The sequence below is a fragment of the Halichoerus grypus genome, chromosome 14 (assembly GCF_964656455.1).
Source record: "Halichoerus grypus chromosome 14, mHalGry1.hap1.1, whole genome shotgun sequence".
NCBI classification, from domain to species: domain Eukaryota; kingdom Metazoa; phylum Chordata; class Mammalia; order Carnivora; family Phocidae; genus Halichoerus; species Halichoerus grypus.
Window position 1 is genome coordinate 58,242,808 of NC_135725.1, and position 22,332 is coordinate 58,265,139.

At 39.5% G+C, this 22,332-nt stretch overlaps 1 protein-coding gene across 6 annotated transcripts in view; it reads right to left on the reverse strand.

The window, feature by feature from the left end:
* Positions 1 to 22,332, reverse strand: part of SPATA31F3 (SPATA31 subfamily F member 3) — a 172,870-nt gene that overhangs the window by 146,516 nt on the left and 4,022 nt on the right. For all 6 annotated transcript variants that reach the window (XR_013443736.1, XR_013443735.1, XM_078061411.1 and 3 more), the window contains exon 2: positions 2,989 to 3,186. The gene's annotated coding sequence lies outside the window, so the exon portion shown is untranslated. The remainder of the gene's footprint in view (positions 1 to 2,988; positions 3,187 to 22,332) is intronic.

The following is a 22,332-nucleotide window of genomic DNA, read 5'->3' on the forward strand; positions in this document are numbered from 1 at the left end:
AACAAAAAATATTTAGTATCTGGCCCAATATAGAAGTAGTCTGCCAACCCCTGATAGGGTGAGGCCTGAGTTCTAGAGCACTCCAATAAATAAGAAATATGAGGGGTGCCTGGGTGGCTCAGTCAGTTAAGCATCCAACTCTTGATTTCAGCTCAGGTCATGATCTCAGGGTCGTGAGATTGAGCCCCATGTCAGGCTCTGTGCTGGGTGTGGAACCTCCTTAAGATTCTCTTTCCCAGACATACAAATGGCCAATAGACACTTGAAAAAATACTCAACATCACTCGGCATCAGGGAAATACAAATCAAAACCACAATGAGATACCACTTCACACTGGTCAGAATGGCTAAAATTAACAACTCAGGAAACAACAGAAGTTGGCAAGGATGTGGAGAAAGGGGAACCCTCTTACACTGTTGGTGGGAATGCAAATTGGTCAGCAGTTTGGAAGACAGACATACTGTCTGGAAGACAGTATGGAAGTTCCTCAAAAAGTTAAAAATAGAGCTACCCTATGACCCAGCAATTGCACTATCAGGTATTTATCCAAAGGATACAAACACAGTGATTTGAAGTGATTATAGCAGCAATGTCCACAATAGCCAAAATATGGAAAGAGCCCAGATGTCCACTGACAGATGAATGGATAAAGAAGATGTGGTGTACACACACACACACACACACACACACACACACACACACACACACAGAGGAATATTACTCAGCCATTAAAAAGAATGAAATCTTGCCATCTGCAACATCGATGGAACTAGAGGGTATTATGCTAAGTGAAATAAGTCAGTCAGAGGAAGACAAATATATGATTTCACTCATATATGGAATTTAAGAAACCAAACAAATGAACTTGGGGAAGGGAAGGAAAAATAAGACAAAAACAGAGAGGGAAACAAACTATAAGAGACTCTTAACTCTAGGAAAAAAACTGAGGGTTGCTGGAGGGGAGGTGGTGGGGGGGATGGGATAACTGGGTGATGGGCATTTAGGAGGGCACTTGATGTAATGAGCACTGGGTGTTATATGCAACTAATGAATCACTAAATTACCTCTGAAACTAATAATAACGCTATATGTTAATTAAATTGAATTTTAAAAAAAAAGATTCTCTCTTTGCCTCTCCCTCTGCTCCTCCCACCCTCACTCCCCCTCTCTAAAAAAATTTATATTTTGAGAAAGAGCAGTTCATGATATGGCAGAAAACCAGGGAAATGTGGGTCTCCAAAGATAGGTGAAGACAAAGACCATTTTTAAGGTAAGAGGGAGTGATCAAGTATGTTAATATTGCCTGGAGGACAAGCAAGATGGGAACTGAGAAAATGAAAGTTGAACTTCATAACCGAAAGGCCACCGGGGACCTTCACAAGAACATTCTCTTTGGAACGGTAGGAAATGATGTGGGAATTCAACAAAGAATGGGAAGAGAGGCAGTGGAGACAGGTAAGAGTTTTGCTAGAAAGGAGAACAGAGAAACTGATCAGGAAAAGGTGAATGAATTCCATAGGCACAGCACCTGGGCCACAAAATCCAGATAGCCCTTGGTTTTCATTTCAGTGTTAACCATTAAAATTTTGTGTTTTATTTAATAAAAAAGAGGAAACCTTATAAAATCATAGATGATTTTGTGTGGAGAGACATGTTCTAATAAGATAACAAGTATAAAGGCATATGGTTTCTCTTATAAAACAAAATTTAACTCTTTCATAATTTAACTCTCCAAGGAGACTTTCCAGGCAGCAAAGGGCAAGCTCAGCAAAGCTGCTCCAACTGTGTTTTCTGAGATTCTCTTTCCCCAGGGAGACTCTTTAACTTCAAGAACTGTCACAGACCCCAGGAATACAAATGTTCTTCCTTTCACATTCTGGTACAAGTGTAGTCAAAAACCCCTCCTACCTTTGCAAGGTAGAGACAGACTGGAATATTCAAAAGCTTTTCCAGGAGGCTAAGGGAGAATGAAGCAAACAGAAAGGGCAGAGGCAGGAAAACAGGAATATGAAATTTAGGCACACAGGCTTTGAAGCCAGATAATCTTGGATTTAAATCATTGCTCTGCCACTAAGTGGCTGTATAACTTTGTGCAGGTTACTTAACTTCTCTGAAGCATAGTTTCTTCATCTATACAATGGGTAAATTTATACCTACCTGTGTTCATTCAGGTCCTCCAAGAAGTAAACACCAAGATCAGATCAGACTTGCAAGAAATTGGTGGGAATGCTTATGAAAGAAAATGGAGAGGGAGCTGGGGAAGGATGAGATCTGTCAGACAATGATACACATCTGACCCATAGGAAGGAGAAACGGAAAGAAGGTAGGATAGGAAGAGCCTTAGACTGCCACGAAGCTTTCAGAAATTTTCTCGGGCCAAAACCATCAGCCAGAGGAGTCCTCTGTCTCACAGGAATGGGCCTGCTGCAATATCCCTGCTGTGCACCTCACTGGCTAAAAGAGACCGCAGGAAACAGCCTCAGAGCAAATGCAGTGTTGTATTTAGAATATAGCAGTTGGGGACATCAGTCAATTATGCCCCCCACAGTAGGAGATCTGAGAGGCACATTCTCATAGTTGTACACATCTCCCTCTCTACAGGGGATTGTGGAGCAGTTCCACCTTGGTTCCCAGGGGCCTTTCTTCTTGAGGAAGGGCCAGGTTTAGTGGAATGAATTACAGCCCTCATCACTGCTGTTGATTTCAGGCCTGCAACTGATACTCATACTCTGCCTTCTCCATTCTAAATTCTCCTCACTGTCATCTGTCACCTTGGCTGGTCTTGGTGGCTTACCTGGTGGTGTGACCTGAGCCTTCATTCCTGAAGGGTCTGGTAATCATATAGTTAGTAATCACACCCTTCTCAGGCTGGAGTTGCTGCATGTGTCCATTCAATGGGACAAGGGAATACCAGGAGACACCCAACTGCATCACATATATTCCACACATATTCCCTCCCTGTCCCTATTATATAAAAGCAGCCTTACCTTTTCCTGCTGATCAGGGTCAACTACCTTTGCCAATATTGGTGACACCTCTTCTCAGGCTGGTCCCTGGATACAAGGAATCCAAAATTGTCCTCATGGCAGCCATAGCTTATAGTTCAGTGGGAGTTTTGCAGCATCCCCTAGCAAGAATTACACCTTCTTAGGGAATCAGGACCTCCAACTTTGCAAAGCTCAGAGCTGCAGGAACAGAAAATACAAAATCCCCTGTTGGGTCATTGTGAGTAATTGGTAAATGGAGTTACTCCTGCTTGCACCCCTTGGTTCCCAGACCTGTGTATTCTTCCCATTGGGGACCTAGCACCAAAATTTTCTCTATATATTTCTTATCCTTTTAGAGGGTTATTACAAAGTTGGCACTTTAGCTGTGCCTTTAAAAGACTGTTCCAACATTTTCTAAGGCCAGCTGCCCCTGGATGGTGCAATATATGACCAGTGGGCCCATGCCCACTTCACATATCCTCTACTGTGAAGGGGGTTCCATGTTTGGATACTAAGCTGTGTGAAAATCCTGCTTGTAGATTAGGCATTCCATAAGCCCCTAAATAGTGATGGTGGTCAAGGCACTACAGGTAGGAAATGCAAACTCATACCCAAAACAAGTCACCTATCCCATCTATCCCTATTCACCTATCCCTAACCACTGGCCCTTCCATTATAGATAAGGCCCAATGTAGTTGACTTGCCACCAAGTAGCTGATTGGCTTCCTCAAAGAACAGTGCCCCATCAAGGGCTCAGCATTGATCTCTAATGTTGACAAGTTGAACATTCAGAGGCAGCAATAGTCAGAATTGTAAAGGTCTGCACTGTGATTCTCCCACTATCGCTTAACAAAATCTCCATACTGCATCTTTTCCCATCATCAACACTTCCAACACCAGAGGGTTCTCCAGATCCTATTGGCAGAGCCCTTTTCTTTTCCGGGTCTCACTCAGAGCTGGCAACCTTCCATGTTATCTGGTATATGAACCAAAGCAATGATCCTAGGTGTATAATATATTGCTTCCAGAACTCAAAGAGGACTACTGGCACTGTGCTTCCATCTTTGTGGTAGGGAATAAAAGATGCTGCAATTTTTTACTTTGGAGAGCTATCCCAACATACTCTTGACCATTAGATTCCTAAAACTTTCATTGAAATGGCAGGTTCCTTAATCTTTGTAGGATTTATCTCCCACCATCTGGAGCACATCAGCATGCCATCGATGAAATGGATCAGTGTGATGGTTCTGTGGAATACCTAGGCAGTCCAGATCTCATCAAACTATATTATGACAGTGGGCAGGAAATTTGACATAGCCCTGAGCCCAAAGTATAAATGAATACTGTTGGTCATCTCACATGAATACAAACTGTTCCTGATCCTCTTTCCTGATTGAAATTGAAAAGAATTGCTTTTGTCAGATCAATGGCCATATATCATATATCTGAAGACTTATCGATCTGCTCTAGCAATTAGGCCATATCTGGCACAGTAGATATGATGAAGGCTACTGCTTGTTTAAGCCAGCAATAGTCTTCAGTCATTCTCCAGGGATGTGATATTGTTTCTGATTTACTATCTTGGCTGGGAAAGGAAGGAAGGTGAAGGAACAGTTTCAAAGGTTTCTACTTGGCTTTCCTCATTCTATCTTTTACCCTACAGACTAAGAACCTAATGTGAGGCTTATTCTAACATTCAAGTATATCAATGCAATCAGGAACAGACAAAATGACCACTGGGTGCCTCCACTAACCTAGCAGGCCCATTCTGAGCAGACTTTACTGAGGACTTAATTTATTACTCAGTCCCTGTAGGCCCTCCCTTTTATTAGAACTATAATGATGCTTTGGGTCTCCAGGTATCAGTGACAACTCAGACTGTGTGTCTAATAGTTCTCAAAATGTCTCAGGAGTTTATCCTCCCCAGTATACAATCACCCAAGTAAACTGTCAGAGGTACCTTTCAAAAAAGAACTAGGGGAATAGTATGTACTTGCCATGGTATTGCTACTTCTTTTTCTGCCAGAGACATCATGCTCTATTACCATCTCTACAATTCTGTGCAGCTCAAGTCCCTTGGCTGTACCCTCAGATCTTGAAGGTCATTATAATTATTGCAGCCTCTATTACATTGAAAGTCATCATCCCTACGGATATTAATGAGCCCCACTTTGTAACCACCTCTTCTACAATCAGGCCTGACCTGCAGAGAAGAGCCACCACTAATGATGCTGATGCTATTCCCACTACTGCTTTCCTGATGGCCTCATGAATGGTGTGTCTTCTGAGCCCTCCCATAGAACAAAATCAACCGGTATGTTTTGTGGCCTCACATAACACAGCCATTCCTGCTTGCCCACTTTCCTTAGCCTCTTTATTCCTTCTACTATCTGCCAGGATAGCTCAAGCATTTCTACTTCATTCAACATTGGCCATTCCTCTCTTAAAGACTCTAAGAACCACCTCATCCTCTAGGGTTCTTGCCAATGTGTTAAATCCTGTGACCTCAAAAAATGGTCTATAAGTCTATGAATTCCTGATTATCCAGTCTTACAGTCTAACCCCCTTATAAAATACCCTCAAAATACAATCCCAGGTATACCACCATGCTTCTGCTAGCTAATTCTTGCAGTTCCTTCAGTGTATAACATCTTTCCTCTCTTACCAGGTCCAGCATTTCCCTGGCCAGGTTGTGCTAGTATTTAACCCTAAGTTATTGACCTACCGGCCAGGAGAGGAGATAGGGCTGCTGAGGGGGCACCTGCTGCCTTATGGGAGAAGGGATTATACAACTTATATTATAATACAATGTCTATCAGTGCAAAAGTGCTAGCTCTTACCATAGAAGAGTAGGCCACCTTTGCAAATTCTTAAGAGTTGAGGGGAGTTCTTTAGAAGCATTCATTCAGATGTCCCTATCCCATAAATCAGGGTCCCAGGTTTTCCCAGCCAGGACTCTTACCTTAGCATAACAGACCTGCCTTGACTGATAATTTAAATGTCTCTGGAGTTTGGGGCACCTGGGTGGCTCAGTTGGTTAAGCATTTGACTCTTGGTTTTGGCTCAGGTCATGATCTTAGGGTCGTGGGATCAAGACCCATGTTGGGCTCCACACTCAGCAGGGAGTCTGCTTGAGATTCTCTCCTTCCATTTGCCCCTCCCCCTTCCCTCCACTCACATGCACACTCAAGCACTCTCTCTCTAAAATAAATAAATAAATCTTTTAAAAAATGTTTCTGGAGCTCTGCCATTCTAATCAGATCATCTGTTTGCTGCTCAGCTATGTCCTCTCTTCCACTGCAGTGTATAAGGGTTCTCATACTTAGACTTTAACTATTTAATAGCCTTCTGATTCTCATCCCTCTGCAAAGTGAGTGTCCATTCAGCTTAGCAGTAGCCAACCAACTCCACTGTCTTTGTATGCATTGTTCTCCCCATATCTTTCAAATGACTGAATCAAAGTCAAAAAATTAGCAAAGTCAATCCTCTCAACCAGGAATTTTTCCCAGTAGCAACTGGCCCAGTTGTACAGGTGTACACAGTACACCACTGTGTACCAGGGACTATTCATACTTCACATATCACCCAGGAGGGAATAATCTTTACCCACTGAGAAACAGGTGAACCATATCCAGAATCCCATCTTACCACCTGTTTTCTTGGGCCATGTGTATTGGTTGAATCATCTAAGGAGAGAATTCAAGATAAAACTAGATACACAAGAGATCTGTGGTGGGAGCAAGATGAACTCCTGTGAGGGAAAATGGGGAGGGAACCAGAGAAGGGTGAGAGACCTATCAGAACATGATACAGGTCTGTCCCCTTGTATAAGAGAGGCAGAAAAAAGAAAGGTTGGGTAAGAAGAGTCTCAGATGGCCATTCAGTCCAAAGAAAATTTTGGCAAGGCCAATGGGAGATCGTTAAGCCAAAGGAAGCTGCCAAAGGAGTCCTCCATCTTGCAGGACTGGCCTGCCTTAGTTAAGGCTGATGTGCTCAGTCATTGGCTAAGAACAGTTGGTGGGAAGTGTGGCCTTAGTGCAAATGCAGTGGTAGGTTCAGCGTGCAGCAGCATGTGAGTGGAAGGAGCTACGCAGAGAGGAAAACCAGACCTAAGAGATGACATTTTTTAAGAACCTACAGTCAGCTCCACCCCTGACATCCCAATTACATAAACCTTTGTTTGAATTTGTTTTCCTTTGTTCAAATTTGTTTGAATTGGGCTTCTGTCTTTGTAAGTGAAAGAGAACTCAGATACCTAAGGAGAGAATTAATTTGATAAATAAGTTTGAGGTAATCAAAGGAAGATTAAAAGGAGTCAATGTCAGAATAAGAAAGCCTATATTTCCAAACTAACAGATAAGCACATATGGTACATAAAAGTATATACCATCTCTATTATGTCCACGTGTCTATAGGTTTAAGAGAATGTTGTTTATGAAATTTGGATTCCAGCACTGAACAATTTTATAATTTTGGGCAATATAATAACTGATATTTATTAAGTGCATACTTGATGCCAAGCATGACCCTAAGAGCTTTATATGCATTACTTTATTTAACCATTATTTCACAGATGAAGAGAAGACTATGACTCAGAGATATTAAGAAACCACCTCTGGGGTGCCTGGTTGGCTCAGCTGGAGGAGGGTGTGACTCTTGATCTTAGTGTCATGAGTTTGAGCCCCACATTGAGTGTGGAGATTACTTAAAAATAAATAAACTTAAAAAAAAAAAAAAGGAACCACCCTCAAGGGCACATATCTACTAAATGCAGTTTTAGGATCTGAATACAGATCTCTCTGACTCCAGAACCCATGCCCTTTACCAGCATATTATATGGCCTCTCTTGAAGTCAATTTGTGTCTATTACCCGAGGCTAAAATGCTTTAAAATTCACAGATGTCGGGGCGCCTGGGTGGCTCAGTCGTTAAGCGTCTGCCTTCGGCTCAGGTCATGATCCTAGGGTCCTGGGATCGAGCCCCGCATCGGGCTCCCTGCTCCGCGGGAAGCCTGCTTCTCCCTCTCCCACTCCCCCTGCTTGTGTTCCCTCTCTCGCTGTGTCTCTCTCTGTCAAATAAATAAATAAAATCTTTAAAAAAAAAAAAAATTCACAGATGTCATTTCACTAACATTCATAATCCCTCTACTCGCTGGAGTTCTTAAAAACTATGGAATAATTATGAATATCTGTTTTTCAGATAATAAAATTTCTGGCTTGGGGTGCCGGGATGGCTCAGTCGGTTAAGCAGCGCCTTCGGCCCGGGTCATGATCCCAGGGTCCTGGGATCAAGTCCCACATCGGGCTCCTTGCTCAGCAGGGAGCCTGCTTCTCCCTCTCTCTCCCTCTGCTTGTGCTCTCTCTGTCAAATAAATAAAATCTTAAAAAATAAATAAATAATAAATAAAATTTCTGGCTATATTTAATAACTTAGAGCTAGAATATGGAGCTCCTACTCCACCTGAAGTCTAACATTGACAATTTCACACAGACAGTGCAAACTGATTTGATATAAATGGTAAATCTGGTATAGAGGCACCAAGAACACAAAAGTTTGTAGTTACTTTCTGAGGGATTTTTCCTCTTTTCATCAGAATCCCCAGAAGACTGGAAAATATACAGTCTCTTTCCCTGCCCTTTGCAATCATTTTGTCCAAGGTATTTAAAGGAAATTTATATCAAATAAAGGAGAAACCAGAAACACAAGAAGGTCCTCAATAGTTGGAGCATAGTAAAGAAAAGACTCTTCATTTTCTTCTCCATCTCCAGGATACTTAGTATAAGTCCTCACTGTCATTTATAATCTCAGTGAAAGACATTTTCTGTATGAGAATCCATTAGGCATGTGAAAACCTTGGCTGAGTGTAATTCCCTCTAATGTGGACATCTATCATTTTACTAGATATTGGAAGGACACATATCAGAATTCCATTACTTCCAGTCTGGCTCCTGCCACCAGTCCCTCCACTAAAATTGCTCTTGCCCAGTCCCCAGCAACACCCACATTGCCTAATACAATGACTATTTTTTAATGCTTATTGTTCTGGAACTCAGCAACAGTTATTGAGTTGGTCACCTCTTGCTCTGTTCTCCTGCCTTCCTCAGGCTCCTGGCTCCGTCTTCTGGTCACATTCCCTCCCAGTTTTTCTTTTTGTCCTGACCTTCCTTCAGTCTCTTTCAAAGGCTTTTCTTCTTTTTCTGGCCCCTTAAAAGAATTTGGTTTTGGTCTCCTTCTATGTTCTCTCTATTCACTCTCCGTGGATGATCTCAACTATATCCATGGCTTCAAGAGCTACCCTGATGACTCCCAAATCTGTATCTCCAGCCTTGACCTCTCTTGTGAACTCCCAACCCATATATCCTTCATCTGCATCTGGATGTCCCACAGGCATCTCAAACCTAACACAGCATAAATGAAGTCATCTTCTCACCAGTACCTGGACCTTCACCTTCTCTCTATATCTCCATTAATGTCTCCATGGTCCCACAGTCACCTTGCCCTGTCTTCAAGAAGTTATTCCAGAGTCCTTCCTCTCCCTCTTCAATCTCACCTATATATCTTCACTCGTCTAACTTCTACTCATTCTTCTTGTTTCAGCTTGGACATGATTTTCCCCAGGAACTTTTTGCTAACTCCACAAGTCTATATAAGTTACTCCTTCTATGTGTTCCTAGAACACCTTAAACTTTCCCTCTCATAGTACTTATCACAACATAGTATTGTAATTACCAGGTTACTTGTCTATTAGTTTTGCAGACAACAAGAGTGGACCTTGTCTAAATTTCATGTTGTTATAGCCTCAATGTCTAACACAATCCCTGGCACATGGTAGGTACTCATTAAATATTTGTTGAAGGAGGGAACAAATGAATCACTAAGACTTGAGATGGATTCAACAGTTCAATAATGTTTACAGTTTATTTTTTTATTTTTTTATTTTTTTAAAGATTTTATTTATTTGACAGAGAGAGACACAGCGAGAGAGGAAACACAAGCAGGGGGAGTGGGAGAGGGAGAAGCAGGCTTCCCGCGGAGCAGGGAGCCCGATGCGGGGCTCGATCCCAGGACCCTGGGATCATGACCTGAGCCGAAGGCAGACGCTTAACGACTGAGCCACCCAGGCGCCCCAATGTTTACAGTTTAATATGTACTGTGCCTATCATGTGCCATTTTATTTCCAAAATTGTTTAATGAATATGTTCCCATATCTTATCTATAATGCCATTGTCTTAGCTAAGATTCCAGTAACTTCTTGACCAGGCTACTTAAGCAGTTTCTTAACTCAAATCTCAATCCTTTCTGCTCTATTCTCCACACAGCTTTGAGAATGATCTAAAATCAAATTAGATCGTACCACTCCCGAGCTGAATGACTTCAGTGGGTTCACTATAGCCCTAGGATAGTCCAAAACCTAAGCAGGGTATAACAGAAACCTCCATGCTTTGGCTCCTGCCTACCTATTCTCCAGCCATATCACTCAACACTCCCCCACAGGCACCTACTAAATTAGACTACTAGTCCCTCCATATATACACAATCTCCAACTGTCTACCCTGACTCACTCCTATTCTTTCATAAAATGTTTATTGACCACTTGATATGTGCCAGGCAATGTTCTAGGTACTGGAGACTATGTGATGAATAGAAAGACAAAAATCTCTGCCCTCTTGGTGAATTTTCTCTCTATTCAAGTGCTACCTTGAATTGGATGCCTTTCTTCAGTGCTTCTACAGAACTATCAGAATATCTTTATACTTTATCACAACATGCCGTAATTGTTGATGTACTTGAATGCTAGGGTAAATCTAGGTTTTATGAGCCCTAAGGCTTAGCAATTGGTTTTGTGCACCTGAGGGGGCATCTTTAAGAAAAATATTACTGGGAGCCTGGGTGGCTCAGTCGTTAAGCGTCTGCCTTCGGCTCAGGTCATGATCCCAAGGTCCTGGGATCGAGTCCCACATCGGGCTCCCTGCTCGGCAAGAAGCCTGCTTCTCCCTCTCCCATTCCCCCAGCTTGTGTTCCTGCTCTCGCTATCTCTCTGTCAAATAAATAAATAAAATCTTTTAAAAAAAAAGAAAAGAAAAATATTACTAATATAATATTGCTAAGCCCTTTCCAGGCAGGGCCTTGGAAGGGGCCTATGCAAATCATTTCATGGTAAATCCACTCCTATTTACCCATCTTTTCCAATAGACTATGAACTTTTTGTTTCTATACCTCCACTCTGTGCCATCTCAGAGAGTGCTTTCTCACTGCTTGCCCACAAAGGCTACTACAGAATAAGAATCTTGCCTAGGAGCTCTAGCTACCTGTCTTCTCTTATGGAGCGTGCTCTTGAGCTAGTGAATCACTAATTCTAACACTTCATTTCAATTCTGCATGCTTTACTGAAAGTAGAAATCCTCTTAGAAGACTACTTACTGGCTCTCCAGGGGCTTCCAGACACTTCAATTAGTGTAGTCTATTTCCATAATGCACAGGACCTCTCAAAGCAGATTAATAACTTGTACAAGAGTGTTCCCGACAATCACCAGAGGATTTCAAAACTGTTTACAATAGGGGTTGTCACATGTACAAAGCGCAGACCCAGAGCCCAGATTTAGAAAAATTCTTTCTGACTTTCTCACTCAGTCTACATTCAAGACTTTAAGGCTACCTAAATCTGCAGTTTTCTTGGTCCAAAATCACTTTGGCTTTTTCCTCTGGATATATATAGTCTATTGATCCAAACATTTCCTGAGCTGCCCAAAATCAGAGAATCAAGAGATTTCAGAGTAAGAAGGAACTGAGAGTTAAAAAAATCATATATTAGTATATCTATTATGTGTGAGCCATTGTGAGGAAAACAAAGAAGAGTAACATATCCCAGTTCTCAAGGAGCATATAAAAAAGTCTTTCCATGGCCAGATTTTTCTTACCTATGGTGTTATTTTTCCCTCCTTTCTCCAGCTCTGAACATTTTATTTTTCTAGGATTTTACTGAACTTTAAATCAGTCCCATTAATAAGTCACATGCTACTGGCACAAATTACAAATAACTGCAGAAAAAGATCATACTTATTAACTACTCTCCTAAATGTGGTAGACATACTCAAACAGAGAAAATTGCCTTTTTTAATACCTTAGAACCAGGCAGCGTATCCTAGAAATTAGCTAAATTTCATTTGCTGGAAACCAAGCAACTGAGCTCTAAGGAATGACTAAGGGCTTCCATGAGCTTCCATGGCCTCATAGATCTACATCACTGATGAGTCTCACACTGCAAATAATTCAGTTTTGAGGAAAATAAAGAATTTAAGGATATTAAAAGTTAATATCCACCAAACATTTATGTTTGTGCCTTTGAGGATCCACTAAATCTCAGACACTGAAAATAAAACATGGTCCCTGCCCTTAAGAAACTCATAGGCTAGTAATACAGACAGAAATCCTGCAGATAATAGTACAAAATGGCCAAATGATGATAGAGATAAGCACAGGGTACTATGTGAATCCAGAGGATGGGTACTAACCTAGCTGGTATGGAGGAAATAATATTTGACCTGACTTTTTTTTTTTTTAAGATTTTATTTATTTATTCGACAGAGAGAGAGAGAGAGCCGGAACACAAGCAGGGGGAGTGGGAGAGGGAGATGCAGGCTTCCTGCTGAGCAGGGAGCCCAATGTGGGACTCAATCCCAGGACCCTGGGATCATGACCTGAGCCGAAAGCAGACGCTTAACAACTGAGCCACCCAGGCGCCCATGACTTTTTTTTTTTTAAAGATTTATTTATTTATTTATTTATTTGAGAGAGTGAATGAGAGACAGAGAGCATGAGAGGGAGGAGGGTCAGAGGGAGAAGCAGACTCCCCGCTGAGCAGGGAGCCCAACGTGGGACTTGATCCCAGGACTCCAAAATCATGACCTGAGCTGAAGGCAGTCGCTTAACCAACTGAGCCACCCAGGCGCCCCTGACCTGACTTTTTAAAAAGATAAGTTTTAGACAGCAAAACTGAGAGGCAAAGTAAGGCAAGGTGCATAGATCAGTCATGTTACCAATGAATCAACAGAAAACAACTTTGGATGATTTAATTAGAAAAAGAGTTTATTAAAAAAGGTGCTGTGTAGGTCAGAGAACCCTTAGAAAGACTGATGATGCAAGATTAAAAATAGGACACAAAAAGATGACACTCAGAGTAAACACAGTCAAAATCATACCACAGAATGCGTCCAATGAAAGTGCTGTTGCTGCCATCATTGAACTCTGGATTTTTTAGCTTAAATTGCCAATGTTGCTGTACTGGACACTGGATGCTGGCACTGAACAGTGGATGCTGATACTAGATACTGGATGTCCAGTGTAAGACACTGGTTGACCCTCTGCAATCTTCAAAGCTCATAAAATTTGTAATTCCTAAACCATACCAAGGAGATTCCAATACTGACAGTTAAAAAGAGGCATGGGGCAATTGGATGACTCAGTTGGTAAAGGACATGACTCTTGATCTCAGGGTTGTAGGTTCAAGCTCCACACTGAATGTAGAGATTACTAAAAAATAAAATATAGCAGCATTCTAAGGAGAGGAGAAAGCAAGAGAAAATACACAGCTAAATTTTTTTTTAAAGCCTATATTAGAAAAGAATGATCACATATCAATAACTTTAGGCTTTAAACTTAAGAAGATAGGAAAAGATGAACAAACTAAATGCTAAGTTATCAGTGGGATGCCTGGGTGGCTCAGTCGGTTAGGCAGCTGCCTTCGGTTCAGGTCATGATCCCAGGGTCCTGGGATTGAGTTCCTCATCAGGCTCCTTGCTCAACAGGGAGCCTGTTTCTCCTTCTGCCTGCCCTGCCTTCCACTCCCCTGCTTGTACTCTCTCCTCTCTGACAAATAAATAAATAAAATATTTAAAAAATAAAAGAAATAAATGCTAAGCTAGCAGGAAAAAAGGAAATAAAGAACACAATAATTATCAATGAAACAGAAAACAAAAACAATGAAGGAAATCAATAAAACCAAAAGTCGGTCTTTGTTTTTTTGTTTTTTAAAGATTTCATTTATTTATTTGTCAGAGAGAGAGAGAGAGAAAAGAGCGCAAGCAGGAGGAACGGCAGGCAGAGCAGGCAGAGGAGAAGCAGGTAGAGGGAGAAGCAGGCTCCCCACTGAGCAAGAAGCCCGATGTAGGACTTGATCCCAGGACCCTGGGATCATGACGTGAGCCAAAGGCAGATGCTTAATGACTGAGCCACCCAGGCATCCCAAAAGTTGGTTCTTCGAAAAGAATAAATTTGACAAACCTTTAGTTACACTAACCAAGAAAAAAAGAAAGAAGATACAAATTACTAAAATAGAAATGAAAAAGGAAACTTCACTACAAATCTTAGAGAAATTAAAAGGGTTATAAAAGGAATGATATAAACGACTTTATGCCAATAATTTGGACAACTTATATAAAAAAGATAAAGTCCTAAAAAGACACAAATTACCAAAACTAATTCAAGAAGAAATGGAAAATCCAACTAGACCCATAACAAATAAAGAAGGTGAATCAATAATTTAAAATCTCTCCACAAATAAAATCCCAGGCCCAGATAATTTCAATGGTGAATTCTACCAAAATTTCAAGAATGTGTAATACCAATCTTTCACAAACTCTTTGGAAAATAGCAGAGGAAGAATCATTTCTCAACTTATTCTTTTAGGTCATAATATTACCAAATACAAATGCTGGACAAAGACATCAAAAGAAAAAAAATAATAAACGAAATTCCTTCATAAATACAGACACAAAAATCCTCAACAAAATAATAGGAAATTGAATCTAGCAAAATATAAAATAGATTAAACAATATGATCAACTGGAATTTATCCCAGGAATACAAGTCTGATTTAACATATAAAAACCAACTAATGTAATATATCATGGTAATATTAAAAAGGACAAAAACTATATGATCACCTTAATAGGTACAGAAAAAACATTCAACAAGCTCCAACAGCAATTCGTGGAAAAAAATTTCTTTTTTTTAATTAGAGTTTGTTGTACACATAAAAATAGTTTGCAACTGGGAGCTCTCAAACTAACAGGGAATGAGACTCAAAGGTATACTGTTAGAAGACACCTTAAATAATGAGAATGCAGAGGTTGTTTATTATTTTCAATGATTTATTATATCATTAGAGTTTTCCTAATGATTGAGGATTGGTTAAAAGTGACCACCTCATGCCAATTTGGGGGAACAGCTTGAATTTTACCTATGATTTTCAGAGGCATATATAAGAAGTAGCCCAAAGTAATTTTCACTTATTTTGCAGAATAAGCTAAGGTTGGATACAGTAATTTTCCTAATAGCATAATCAAAATGATCTATTGTCATCATTCTAATAATCTTCATCATTTGAGTCAAACCAAACTGTGTGATTACAGAGTGAGTCTAGAACATGCCCTAAATTTGGTCCAGTACCTTTAAGGTTTTCTATGCATAGGGACAGATTGCTAGCAATGAAGTCTGAGTGGTTATGGGCCATCGTTTGGCTTCCAAGCTTCCTCCCAGTACCAGATTAATTGGTCATAAGTGTTAGTTGAATGGCCAAGGGATGGATACCATTCCTTTTTGTAAAGCCATTTTCCTGTCATCCAACCATGTACAGGAGCTGGTTCTAATATTAACTGAGAATCTTTCTAAGCATTTAAGTGGCTACATAACCAACAATCATTTTGATTAATAAAGGAGGGTATGCACTGAGTGGTAGGCCTTGAGTAGAGAAAATCTCTAACAGAAAAAGGAACATGAGGTATGAATGTTTTGTGTTAGTTCGTAAAATAGTAATATCACAATAATTGTTATAAAAAAGGAGTTCTGGGAAAAAGACAGGGGATCTAGTAGAATCTTGTTCAGTGGTCTTGGGTGTAACCTATCTGCTTTGCCTTATTGTCTGCTTCAAGGGAAGTTTCTTTTTTCCCCTGGAAAATCCTTAATTTTAAGTTTGCCATAGGTTTACAAGTCCAATAGTTGAGGAGCAGGGAGGGTTCTCTTTAATTGAGAGACATGACGCAAGTAATTTAACTGCTGTGTGAAAAAACAGAACCTGATAGAGCCCTTTTCATCAAGGTTCAAGTACTGTTGTGAAAAAAAATTTCAATGAACTAGGAAGACAAGAGAATTTCCTCAACCTAGTAAATAACATTTATGAAAAAGCCATAGCTAACATCATACTTATGGTGATTATGAAATACTGGGTGATTTCCCCCTAAAATCAAGGCAAGGCAATGATGTCTGTGCTCACCACTGCTATGTAACATTGTACTGGAGATTCTAGCCAGTACAACTTGGCAAGAAAAAGAAGTAAGAGGCATCCGTGTTGGAAAGGAAGAAGTAAAACTATCATTATTCACAGATAACATGATCTTGTGAGTAAAAAATTCCTAAGGAATCAAAAAATAAACAAAAAATTAGTAAAACTAATGAATGAGTTAATTAAGCTCACAAGATTCAAGATCAATACACAAAAAAGAAATTGCATTTCTAAATACCACCAATGAGTCATCCAAAAATCAAATTAAGAAAACAACTCTTAGGAATGTAACAAAAGAAATGTAAGAACTATACATAGGAAACCATGAACCATTACCAAGAGAAAGAGCTAAATAAATTGAGAGACATTTCATGTTCATAGATTAGAAGATGAAATATTATTAAACAGCAATTCTCTCCAAATCTATCTATAGATTCAACACAATCCCTATTAAAATACAAGTTGTCTTTGTTGCAGAAATTGACAAGTTGATACTAAGTTTTATGTGAAAATTCAAAGGACCCAAAATAGAAAAAACAATTTTGAAGAACAAACTTTTATTTTCTGATTTCGAAACTAATGGGAAGCTACAGTAATCAAGACAGGAGGATACTAGTGTAAGGACAGCCATATAGATCAATAAAAGAGAATTGATAGCCCAGAAATAAATGGCCAAATAGCCAAAAACTTCATGACTTAATCCAAATGTCCATCTGCTGGTGAATGGATAAACAAAAAACATAGCATCCATAAAATGGACTTACTAGGAGGCAATAAAAAGGAAAGAAGTGATACATGCTACAACATAGATGAACCTCAGAAACATGCTACATTTAAATATCCAGGTGCAAGGGGCCATATATTGTATAATTCCATTTATATGAAATGTCCAGAAAAAGTAAATCTACACAGACAGAAAGTAGATTCATGGATGACTAGGGTTAGGAATGAGGAGTAACTGTATATGGGCAAGAGGGATCTTTCTGTGATGGTAAAATTATTCTAAAACTGAACTGTGGTGATGGTTACAAAACTCTATACATGTATTAAAAATCACTGAATTGGGGGCACCTGGGTGGCTCAGTCGTTAAGCATCTGCCTTCGGCTCAGGTCATGATCCCAGGGTCTTGGAATCAAGCCCCGCATCCGGCTCCCTGCTTAGTGGGAAGCCTGCTTCTCCCTCTCCCACTCCCCCTGCTTGTGTTCCCTCTCTCGCTGTCTCTCTCTGTCAAAAAATAAATAAAATCTTTAAAAAAATAATCACTGAATTGTACACTTAAGTGGATTCAGGTATATAAATTAATTCTCAATAAAGGAGTTAAAAACAATTGCTGGATGACTGAATAAGGAACATGGAGAGGAAGAGACCTAAATCTATATATCAATAACTATGTTAAATATAAATAGTATAAACACACCAATTAAACAATAGACATTGTCAGACTAAATAAAAATAATACCCAACTATATGCTATCTATAGGAAATCCACTTTAAATAACAAGATATAGATAAAGAGTTAAAATATGGAAAAATAAATACCACTGGAAACTAATTAAAAGAAATCTGGAGTGCCTATATTAATATTAGACTTCAGAACAAGGACCGTTACCAGGAAAAAGAGCCACATTATGTAATGATAAAAGGGTTAATTCACAAAGGTAGCATCACAATCCTAAAGGTGTACGTACCTAATAGAAGATGTTCAAAACACATGGAGCAAAAACTAGTATTACTAGAAGTCAAATTCGTAAGTATATCTGAAAGCTTAAACACTGCTCTCTCAGTAATCAATAGAACAAGTAAATAAAAAATCAGTAAGGATATAGAAGACCTGAAGAACACTATCAACCAACTTGACACAAATGACATTTATAGAGTACTGCAGCTAACAAAATTCTTTTAAAGAGCACTTGAGGAGTGCCTGGGTGGCTCAGTCGTTGGGCTTCTGACTCGATTTCAGCTCAGGTCATGATCTCAGGGTTGTGAGATTGAGCCCCAAGTCAAGCTCAGTGCTGCGTGTGGAACCTGCTTAGGATTCTCTCTCTTCCTTTTCCTCTGCCCCACCCCAACCCCCACCCTGATTCGTGCACATATGCACACACACTCTCTCAGAAAAAAAAAAAAAAAGAGCACTTGAAAGATTCACCATGATAGACCATATTTCATATTTCTAGGCCATAAAATCAACTATAATGAATTTAAAGGAATTGAAATCATACAGAGTCTGTTCTTGGACCTTAATGAAATAAAATGGAAATTAATAACAGAAAAGTATCTGGGAAAATCCTAAAATAGATGGAAATTAAACAAGACACTACAAATAACTCATGCACCAGAGCATAAATCTCAAGGGAAATGAGAAAATATTTTTGAACTGAGTGAAAATACAACATATCAAAACTTGGAGATATTTACGTTAATAAAGAAGAATGTTCTGAAATTAAATAGTGGTGACCATTACACAACAATGTGAATATACTAAAACCACTGAACTGCATTTTTAAAGGTGGGTTTTATGGTATGTGAATTATATCTCAATTTAAAATCATAAAAGAAAGAAGAAATGTCTCAAAACAAAAATCTAAGTTTCCACCTTAAACTAAAACCAGAAGAGCAAACTAAACCCAAAGAAAACAAAAGGAAGAAAATAATAAAGGTAAGAGCAGGTTTTTTTTAAAGATTTTATTTATTTATTTGAGAGAGAGAGATAAAGAGAACACACAAGCAGGGAGAGGGGCAGAGGGAGAAGCAAACTCCCTGCTGAGCAGGAAACCCAACACGGGACTTGATCCCAGGACCCTGGGATCATGACCTGAGCTGAAGGCAGATGCTTAACCGAATGAGCCACCCAGGTTGCCCCAGGAGTATTTTATAATAAAATTAGAAATTGAAAAACAATAGAGAAAAATCAAAGAAAACAAAAGCTGATTCTTTGAAATGATCAATAAAATTGACAAATCTCTACCCAGAATGACCAAGAGTGGGGACAAAGACACATATTACTAATACTGGAAATAAAATAGGGTGCCTGGGTGGCTCAGTCTGTGAAAAGAAACAGTTTTATTTTTTTTAAATATTTTATTTATTTTATTTTTTCACATGATTGTCTACATGAAAAATCTCAAGGAATCTATCAAAAAAAAAAATCTCCTAGAACTAACATACGAGTTTATCAAGGTCACAGGATACAAACATAATAAAAACCAACTGTATGTCCCTCTACTAGCAATGAATAATCAGAAGTTGAAATTATGAAAACTGCACAAAAAACATGAAATACTTAAGCATAACAAAATATGTGCAGGATCTAAAACACCAATAAAAGAAATCAGAGGAAACCTAAATAAAGAGATATACCATGCTCGTGGGTTTGTAAGAGTTAATGTTGTTAAGATGACAATTTTCCCCAAACTAATCTAAAGATTTAACAAATTCCAATTAAAATTCCAAAAGGATTTTTTGTACAAATCAACAAGCTGACTCTAAAATGTATATGGAAAGGCAAAGGAACTAGAATATCCAAAACCATTTTGAAAAAGAGTAAAGTTGGGGCACCTAGGTGGCATAGTCAGTTAAGCCGCTGCCTTCAGCTCAAGTCATGATCCCAGGGTCCTGGGATCGAGCCCTGTATCAGGCTCCTTGCTCAGTGGGGAGCCTGCTCCACCAGCTTGTGCTCTCTCTCTCTGTCTGTGTCAAATAAATAAATAAAATCTTTAAAAAAAAAGAATAAAGCTGAAGGACTCACACCACCCAGTTTTAAGATTTACTATAAAGTTATACTAATAAAGATGTCAATGTGGTAAGGACAAAAGGATGAAGACATAGATCAATAAAGCAGAATAGAGAGTCCAGAAATAGACCCACGCAAAAATGGCCTATTGAGTTTTGACATAGGTGCAAAGGTAATTCAAAGAATTACGAGCTCTCTGCTCAGCGGGCAGCCTGCTTCTCCCTCTTCCTCCGCTGCTCCACCTGCTTGTGTTCTCTCTCTCTCTCTCTCAAATAAATAAATAAGATCTTTAAAGAAAATCCAGTGAAATCAATGAGATACCAAAATATACTTATAATGGCTAAAAACAAAACAAAAACCTGACAATACCAAGTACTGGAGAGGATGTGGAACAACTGGAGCACGCGTACATTGCTGATGGGAATGCAAAAAGATACACCCATTTTGGAAAACACTTTGTAGGTTCCTTATAAATCAAACATACAATTACCATACCACCAAGCAATCATACACCTAGGTACTTACAAAAGTGAAATGAAAACTTATCACACAAAAATCTGTATATAAATATTTCTAGTTACTTCATTCATAATCACCAAAAACTAGAAACAGCCCTAATATCCCTCAATTGACTGGCTGAAGCCTAAGTAAAAGAAATGGAAAGAAGAGAACAACCAAGATGCAGGAAAAGCAAGGACTGACCAACACAGGCCTGGGGTCACAGCAGCAACAGTGGGCGGGTCTTCTCTTCAGGACACCTAACTCAAGTCTAGCAATTCCCAAGCTCTTGCTGCTTGGTTCTTTTGTTCTGATTTTTGGTTTTGTTTTTGTTTTGTTTAACTGTGGGGGAATTCATATAACACAAATTTAACCATTTTAAGAGAACAATCCAGTGGTATACAGTACATTCACAACATATAGAATGAGAGAAATATTTACAAATCAAATATATGATAACAATCTAGTATCCAAAATAGAGTTCTTACAACTCAACAACAACAATAACAAAAAGCAAACAAAAACTGGGCAAATAACTTGAATAGGCATTTCTCTGAAGATGACATAGAATGGCCAACAAGCACATGAAAAACATGTTCAACACCATTAGCCACTAGGGAGATCAAAACCACCCTGAGGTACCACTTATATCCACTACAATGTCTAAAACAAGAAAAGAAAAAGAACAGGTGTTGGTGAGGGTATAGAAAAATGGGAATTCTCATACAATTTGGTGGGAATGTAAAATGGTCCAGCCACTGTGGAAAACAGTTTGCCAGTTCCTCAAAAAGTTAAACATAGAATTACCATGTACTGGGGCGCCTGGGTGGCTCAGTTGGTTAAGCGACTGCCTTCGGCTCAGGTCATGATCCTGGAGTCCCTGGATCGAGTCCCACATCGGGCTCCCTGCTCGGCAGGGAGTCTGCTTCTCCCTCTGACCCTCCCCCCTCTCATGTGCTGTCTCTCTCATTCTCTCTCTCTCAAATAAATAAATAAAATCTTTAAAAAAAAAAAAAAAAGAATTACCATGTACTGCTTTGTTCTGAGTTTCAAATTTGGGAGAGACTATGACAGCACCAATTTACTGGGTGTCTACCTCTGGATCAAATGGCAGCAGCCAGGGGTTGAGTTGCCTAAGTCTGAGAAGGCCACTAAGATCTTATCCTTATGCTCTAGAGCCACTCACAGCAAAGGAGAATTGTGTGCTAGGTAGTTGCCCCAAGAGATGTGTACTGTAAGCAAAAAAGGTGCACTGATTACCTTCCACTGGAGGTCACCATCAGAATATGAAAAGTACAAAAGAGGATTCAGTGGCATTCTGATTACTTTTTCCCCTCACAGCCTTCTCAATATCCCAACAGATTTTTATCTAAGGCCTAAGAGAAAATACACTCATTCTCACGTTTATATTTTAAAATTTTGTTAGAACTGGGGTGCCTGGGTGGTGCAGTAAGTTAAGCATCCGACTCCTGGTTTCAACTCAGGTAGTGATCTCAGGGTTGCGAGATTGAGGCCCCCAGTCAGGCTCCGCCATCCTCAAGGAGTCTACTTGAGATTCTCTCTCCCTCTCCCTGCCTCTCCCACTTGTGCTCTCTCTCTCTCGGATAAATAAATAAATCTTAAAAAAAAAAAAAGTAACATTTTGTTTGAACTACTGACAGAAGATATATGCACTTGCATTCAGTCCTTTATCTAAAAGATAACACTTTTAAATGCTTAGGTTGGTCTTTAACATGCAACTACCTGCTCAAAAACTTGTATGGGCTCCCTATTACCTACCATATTAAAACATCTGACTATTTAGAGGTCTTTATCAAATAGCCTCTCTCTGCCTTTA